The 7,885-nt window shown below is 40.2% G+C and overlaps 1 long non-coding RNA gene across 2 annotated transcripts in view; it reads left to right on the plus strand.

Moving 5' to 3' along the window:
* LOC141376047 (uncharacterized) overlaps positions 1 to 7,885 on the plus strand; it is a 67,282-nt gene that overhangs the window by 2,731 nt on the left and 56,666 nt on the right. The gene's annotated exons all lie outside the window — the stretch shown is intronic.

The following is a 7,885-nucleotide window of genomic DNA, read 5'->3' on the forward strand; positions in this document are numbered from 1 at the left end:
GCTGTGTTAGTTTTATTAGATCTAACTGAAGCCTTTGATATGGTGGATCTCACACTAGGCTGCTTTTGCAGCTTGAACAGTACTGTATACAGAGATTAAGGGGATTTTAGGCCTTAAAATATCTTAAATTTGCTGAAATATGGGATCTTTTAGGCCTTAAATCTTTTTAAACGGGTCTTAATTTCCTTTGTTTATGTAAGGCTGCTCAATCAATCCAACACACATCCAATCACCAAGAATAAAACTTGGGAAATATCAAAACTACACTCACCGGCCACTTTATTAGGCACACCTTGCTAGTACTGGGTTTTGCCTTTATAACTGCATTAATTCTTTGTGGCATAGATTCAACAAGGTACTGGAAATATTCCTCAGAGATTTTGCTCCATATTGACATGACAGCATCACGCAGTTGCTGCAGATTTGTCGGCTGCACATGCATGATGCCAATCTTCCATTCCACCACATCCCAAATGTGCTCTATTGGATTGAGCTCTGATGACTGTGGAGACCATTTGAGTACAGTGAACTCATTGTCATGTTCTAGAAACCAGTCTGAGATGATTTGTGCTTTATGACATGACGGATTATTCTGCTGTAAGTCACACTGTGGTCATAAAGGGATGGACATGGTCAGCAACAATACTCAGGTAGGCTGTGGCTCTGACACGATGCTCAATTGGTACTAATGGGCCCAAAGTGTGCTAAGAAAATATCCACCACAGCATTACACCACCAGCCTGAACTGTTGATACAAGGCAGGATGGATCCATGCTTTCATGTTGTTGACTCTAAATTCTGACCCGACCATCCGAATGTTTCATCATCCAGAGCTCCTCCATGTAACTCGTGTCCGGTGCGTGAAACGGGTGTTTCTCATTATCACTCAAGCACCGGCCACGTTTTGTTCCCACGGCTCTCGGCCTCACCCCATTCGCCACAATGTTACTTGGGTGCATTTTGTTGTATGTTTCAGCTACACGTCCATGAGAAGGTGGTGCTTGTTGAACAGATCAGCTAGTGAGCCACTGAGCTAAACCCTTAAACATGACCAATAATATTTTCAAAAGCAAATGTAAGAATTAAGCTGCGGCTACACTAGGAGTTTGAGCATGGCGGGATTAAACAGGCTTATCAGACATTTTTAAAAGCGAGCGATTGCTCCATGTTTTCAATTTCTGTCCAGAGATGACATGTTTTGATCCTCGATTGGTCTCACGCAGTCAAGTGATGCGATTTTGCAGATCAGAGTTCACTAAGCTTGAACTTTGCACCACAGCATTTTAACACATGACCCCGCGTTTCCGGTCTGACGCATTCGCATGCGTATGAATGGAAGTCTATGGGAGGAAAAGCCCAGTGTGACCGTAGCTTAAATTGCAATGCAACCACATAGATTTACCGTGATTTTACATTGGTTTTATCTCTTTTGTGGAACTGTCCTTCACTGGACTTAAAGCAGAGCGCTCTGCAGCACAAGTACAACTAGGGTTAGGAACAACTACAAAGTGAGCTAACGAGCAAACTGACCACACCAGAAAAGTTTAAGTCTATATGGAGATAGATAGGCAATTCAAATGTATTTAATTACAACTTAACTGCTCGGAAATACTAATTTTGTTGTTGATAATAGGTCTCTGCAAATATTATTAGTGTGAAAAAGGATCAAATGTTGTTGGCGTCATACTGTCCCTTAGCATTCAAAACTTCAGTCAAACATATGTTTAAGTATGTTCTTGCAGTATTCATGTAGCTGTTTTAAAGGGCACCTATGGTGAAAAATCTACTTTTCAAGCTGTTTGGACAGACATGTGTGTAGGTATAGTGTGTAGACCGTCATATTATGGTGATATAAACACACACAGTCCTTTTTTTTTCAATTTAACAGCAAACAATGGTGGACCAATTGGAGCGGTTTTCAAACCGATCGCAACTTTACGTAGGAGTGCGTTCCCCCCGCCCACCCAATATTGACTGACAGCCTCGCGTCACGATCATATCCTCAGTTACTTGGTGCACGTCCGCCATTTTGTGAGTCAAAGCGATGTCACTAAGGGAACACCCGTGCTCTATTTTTTTGATGAAAGGCTCATTGGGCTCAACACAAGATCAATATTCTCCACATTATCGCTCTAATCGGATTTATTGCTTCTACCTTTTGCATGGTGCTGCGCCGTGCATTTCGGAGTTCTGGGCGTGGGTTTCTGTCGTGGTGCCCGCGGCGGAGCTTAGGGTCAGTGGCACAGTGCGGCATGGGTTTCTGTCACGGTGTACGCGGCGGAGCTTCGGGTCAGCGGCTCGGCGCGGCGTGGGTTTCTGTCGCGGTGCACATGGCGGAGCTTCGGGTCAGCGGCTCGGAGCGGCGTGGGTTTCTGTCACGGTGCACACGGCGAAGCTTCGGGTCAGCGGCTCGGCACGGCGTGGGTCTCTGTCGCGGTGCATGCGGCAGAGCTTCGGGCGCCGTTGTGTTTGCCCTGGTGGAGGCTTGTGTTTGGAGTTCTGGAATGCGTGGCGCGACGATTCGGGACACTTCATGTTTCAAAGACACAAATGATTTTGTACTGTCTCCTTGGTCTGTGTCCGACTCGTACATGTACGGCTGAATGCTCATCGTAGCATAGCTTAGCTTCTCTTTCTGTCTGTCAGCCTGTCTGTTGTAAACACAGAGCGTAGGAGCTCTTGGCTCCGCCCCCTTGTTATGTTGGGCGGGAAGCCGAAACTGTGAAGCAACAAGCCCCTAAAACAGCAAACTGTGTAAACGCCCTCAACATGACACTTTTTGACACATTATAATAAAAACATCTGAACTGTGTGTTGAACTGAACCTAAACTGGCACACTCAGAACAACCATAATACTAATATTAAATCATAAAAAAGGGGTAAACTAGCTGCCCTTTAACAAAAAATCCCTTTGAAATGCTTGGCTGCAAGGCTTCCGTTGTACGAGTAGTATTGTAAACACTCTTTTATTGTAATACAAACGATGTGAATATAAATCGAATCAGAATATTTATGTAAGGAAGGTCTGGATACTGTATTGAGTAGGATATTCCAGTGACAGCAGTGTTTCCCTCTGTAATTATGATGGACTGAAAGTTACAATCTGGGTTTTCGGAGCTCCAGTTACGCTCGTTGGCACGTCAAACCCTGCGCCTCTCGTTACCTGGTGGCGCCTCCGTATCCTCGGCCTGAGACAGAGCGGAGCAGTTGGAGCTCATCCCAGCCGTCCGCAGCAGCCTTACAAACCTGATACCTCTCCTTCGCAATCCCAGCGTCTCGCTCCCACAATTCCCAGGGGGCGGGAGAGACAGACCTGCCGAATCCCCCGTTCTTATCGTGTTCCCAGACCATTGTCTCGCTGTGCGCCCTCTCATGCCTGAGGGACAGCGGTTCTCCTCAAACTCGCTCCTCCAGACCTCTCCTTTTCTGCTTTAATTGAGACCTTCTTTAGATACCCTTTGACATGCTGACAAGCCAAACCCAAACACGGTTAAAGAAACCAGGTTTGACATCTTTTAATTGCGTGTGCCAACAGAAGACTGATTACGGCGGGGGGATCAGGTGGGCAGGTTGGGCTGTAAACCTGAGCGCTCTGATGTGTGTATGTGTGCGTGTGTGTGTGTAAGCGATCTGGTTTCTCTAGGGGCTTGTGGCAATGCGTCAAGCTATGTAAACACACACAAACACACACCTTACACTCCATCATACAGGTGTTTTTCTTGCTTCAGATTTACTTCAGAGCTTGTCTGGATATTGTAAGCCATTATATTCTTGATTTGATGTATAACCTCATAAGTTACAAGTGTTTGAGTAGAATTTAATCGAATTACCCTGTAGATAACTAGTTGTGTTGTGTTGAGAATTACTATTGCTTCTTCTAAAAGCTAATGACAAAACTCCCTACATAGAAATCTTATATACAGTGTGGCAGTGTATGCAAATTACATATATGACATACAAGTTCAAATTTGGATTTTCTTTTTTTTTTTCAACCATTGAAATTACACATATTTACATATGTTTAATTATATTAGCTATAGTTTTCTATATGTGTTCATATACAGCACAATGAAACTGAAACGCTTGGTTTTAGACCACAATTTTTCATAAGTAGGCCTAAAAAAAAAAATAAAAAAAATAAAATAAATCAGTTATTAGAAATGAGTTTTTAAAACTATTATGCTTAGAAATATGCTGAAACAATCTTCCCTCCATTAAACAGAAATTGGGGAAAAAATAAACAGGGGCACTAATAATTCAGGGGGGGTAATAATTCTGACTTCAACTGTACATCGCAAAGACACAACAATTTGTCCTCTTTTAAACTCTGATATGTCACCCATAATGGTGTGCATTGCAATATTTTCATTTTCAAAACTGTCCTATTACTCTGCTCTTACTGGTGAAATCTGCAATCAATTAAGATTTAGCCATGAAACCTCCAACAATAAATTGAAAAGTAAAGTACAGAAAGTAAAACAGAATTACAAAATGTGACTGACCAAGGCCCACAAAACCAGTCATATGAATATGTTTTTGGAAACTGAGAAAATCACCTTTTCAATTTGTCTAAATTAAACTCTTAGCAAGGAATGCCACTGATCAATAATGATATTTTTTGACTCAGAATCACAGTTATAAATTTTAAATTGTAAGAAAAAAAATATCACAATTGTGACTTTCTCTCTAATCAGACTTTTTTTAAATGTCAGAGTTGTGGCTTTTTCACAGCTTCTATAGCATGATTCCTAGTATTTAAAATTCCTTTTACAAAAGCTGCATAGTGTATTCCAGCTGTCAATTACATATAACATCCTTACATTTTCATAGTTTTTGCACAGGCAAAATGGGGTTTTCTTCAGAAAATGTACAAATGTCACACCTTGAAATACTCGTTCTATTCTATTTAATGTCAGCCAATGATGTTCAAAAAGAGGATGAGGACTTATGCATCATCTGATTGAATTTAAAGATGTGGGACTTTAGGGAATACATATACAGTCGAAAACAAAATGATTTGCACTCCTGTGAAATTTTAATTATTATTCTAATAGTGACGTTTAACAGAACAAGAATGTTTCCTATTATATTTTTTTTCTCCAGAGAAAAAAAAAACATTTGTATTGTCTTTAAAGTTGGTTGTTTATTTTCCCCCCAATTTCTGTTTAACGGACAGAAGATTTTTTCAGCACATTTCTAAACATAATAGTTTCTTATTTCTAATGACTGATTTATTTTATCTTTGCCATGATGACAGTAAATAATATTTTACTGGATATTTTGCAAGACACTTCTTTACAGCTTTAAGTGACATTTAAAGACTTGATTAGGTTAACTAGGCAGGTTAGGGTAATTAGGCAAGTTATTGTATCTGTAGACTATCGAACAAAATATATAGTTTAAAGGGGCTAATAATTTTATCCTTAAAATGGCTTTTAAAAAATGCAAAAAATGCTTTTATTCTAGCTGAAATAAAATCAGTAAGACTTTCTCCAGAAGAAAAAATATTATCAGACATACTGTGAAAATTTCCTTCCTCTGTTAAACATCATTTGGGAAATTTTAAAAAAAGAAAAAAAACATTCAAAGGGGGGCTAATAATTCTGACTTCAACTATAGCTTCAACTATAACTTCAGCCAGTTTATATATATATATATATATTAAAACTGCTAGGGGTAATAATATTAGCCTACTTAAGACTTTTTGATGCTTATTCAACCTTTACTTGCCTAGTTAACGTAATTAACTCAGTCAACCTTTTAAATTGCACTTTAAGCTGAATACTAGCATAAACACTAGTAAAATATTATGTACTGTCATCAAGAAAAAAAAGTAATTAGTCATTATAACTTATGTTTAAAAATGTGTTGAATAAAATCTGTAAAATCCGCAATTGGGAAATATTTGGAAAAGAAATGACAGCGGTGCTTATAATTCTGTCTTCAACTGTATATATTAATAAATTAAAATTACATGATCAAATCCCTTTTTGTAAAGTACTTTAAATGAATTCCAAAATTTTGCATGCACTATTTGAACTTTTATCAATTTTAACAAAACTTTAGCTGTGCTAACATCTCAAAGTGTAGTTGAGGCAAACTGATTTGTTGTTTCGATGTGTGATTGGTTCAGTTTTCCTAATTAGCATGCATTGAAAGAGACTGGTCCAGCAGACTGTAAGAAAGCACTTGTTCGCTTGCGCATCTGGTTATAATGATTGACGTTGACGGAACAGTTCCAGTCCTGTGCTTGTTATTTTTTGTCACCGGTGATGTATGTAGGTAGAGCAGAGATTATAAACAGTCCATCCTGAACCCGTGGCTCGATATCGCTCAGGTCCTGCTTCCTCCTGCCAGCACGGCCTAGCAAAACATTTAAACTTTTTTGTCGCCCTCGTCTGATGAGCTCATTTGTTACAATGGCTTTTTCCCTTGCCTGTTTAACGTTTTGTGTGTGTGTGTGTGTGTTCTTAATTGACTTGAATAAATGCTAATGGGCAGATGTCATTAGGCAGAGCGAGCCGTGCTGAGTGACCTCCGCTCATGGCTTTTGTTTCTCCGTCACAGAAACCGAACATGTCACACTTTCTTAGTTCAGAAAGTGCGCGAGATTTCTTTTTTGAGCTCCTCAGGAGGGGGCTGTCTTGCTACACACAGCACATTCAAACACACGCACAATGCACATGTGCTGAAACAAAACCAGTTGCTTTTTAACATCAATTAAGTCTTGAGGGCGAATTTTTTTTTGCAACAAAAAGATTCACTCACCATGCGGCATTTGCATAATTTTTAAACAACCGACTTTCCTGAAAAGGAAACTGGAGCTGCTTGGAGAGACTGTTTGTAATGGCGCAAAGGAATAAATCAGGTCTCTCTGCGGTCCAGAGCGGAGACATTAATCTCTTGAATCTAACGAGCGGCGGGCGCGGGACGTCTGGCGGAGCGCAATTAGAAGAGTCTGTGCATCAGGAGTGTGACCAAACACACACATACACACTCACACATCTTGCTTTTGTGATTTATAGAGACTATTCATAAGCATAATGTATTTTATTACTAGAAAAATTAATATGGCGTCACTGTGGTAGCACAAATCACCTCACAGCAAGAAGATGGCTGGTTCAAGCCCCAGCTGGGTCAGTTGGCATTTCTATGTGGAGTTTGCATGTTCAGTTTGCGTGGGTTTCCTCCAGGTGCTCCGGTTTCCCCTACAGTCCGGAGGCATGTGCTATAGGTGAATTGAATAAACTAAACTGGCCCTTATGTATGTGTGTGAATGCAAGAGTGTATGGGTGTTTTCCAGTGTTGGGTTGCGGCAGGAAGGGCATCCGCTGCATAAAACATATGCTGGATAAGTTGGAGGTTCATTCCGCTGTGGTGACCTTTGATAAATAAAGGGACTAAGCTGAAAAGAAAATGAATGAATGAAAATAGTAAATATTAAAATATTAAAATGTATAAAGACATGCAGTACAGGCGAATTGGGTAGGCTAATTGTCCCTAGTTTATAAGTGTGTGTGGATGTTTCCCAGAGATAGGTTGCAGCTGGAAGGGATTAATATAAAAATATTAATATTTGGGTTCTCCCATCGTTCTCATGGGTTTCCCCCACAGTCCAAAGACATGCGGTACAGGTCAATTGGGTAGGCTAAATTGTCCGTAGTGTATGCGTGTGAATAAGTGTGTGTGGATGTTTCCCAGAGATGGGTTGCAGATGGAAGGGCATCCGCTGCGTAAAACATGCTGGATAAGTTGGTGGTTCATTCCGCTTTGGCGACCCCAGATTAATAAAGAAACTAAGCAAAAAAGAAAAAAAAATAACCTACTGTTATGAATGAATGAATGAATGAATGTCACCCATAACTGTGTGCATTGCAAGATTTT

This window comes from Danio rerio, chromosome 9 (assembly GCF_052040795.2).
Source record: "Danio rerio strain M-AB ecotype USA chromosome 9, GRCz13ab, whole genome shotgun sequence".
NCBI classification, from domain to species: Eukaryota; Metazoa; Chordata; class Actinopteri; order Cypriniformes; family Danionidae; genus Danio; species Danio rerio.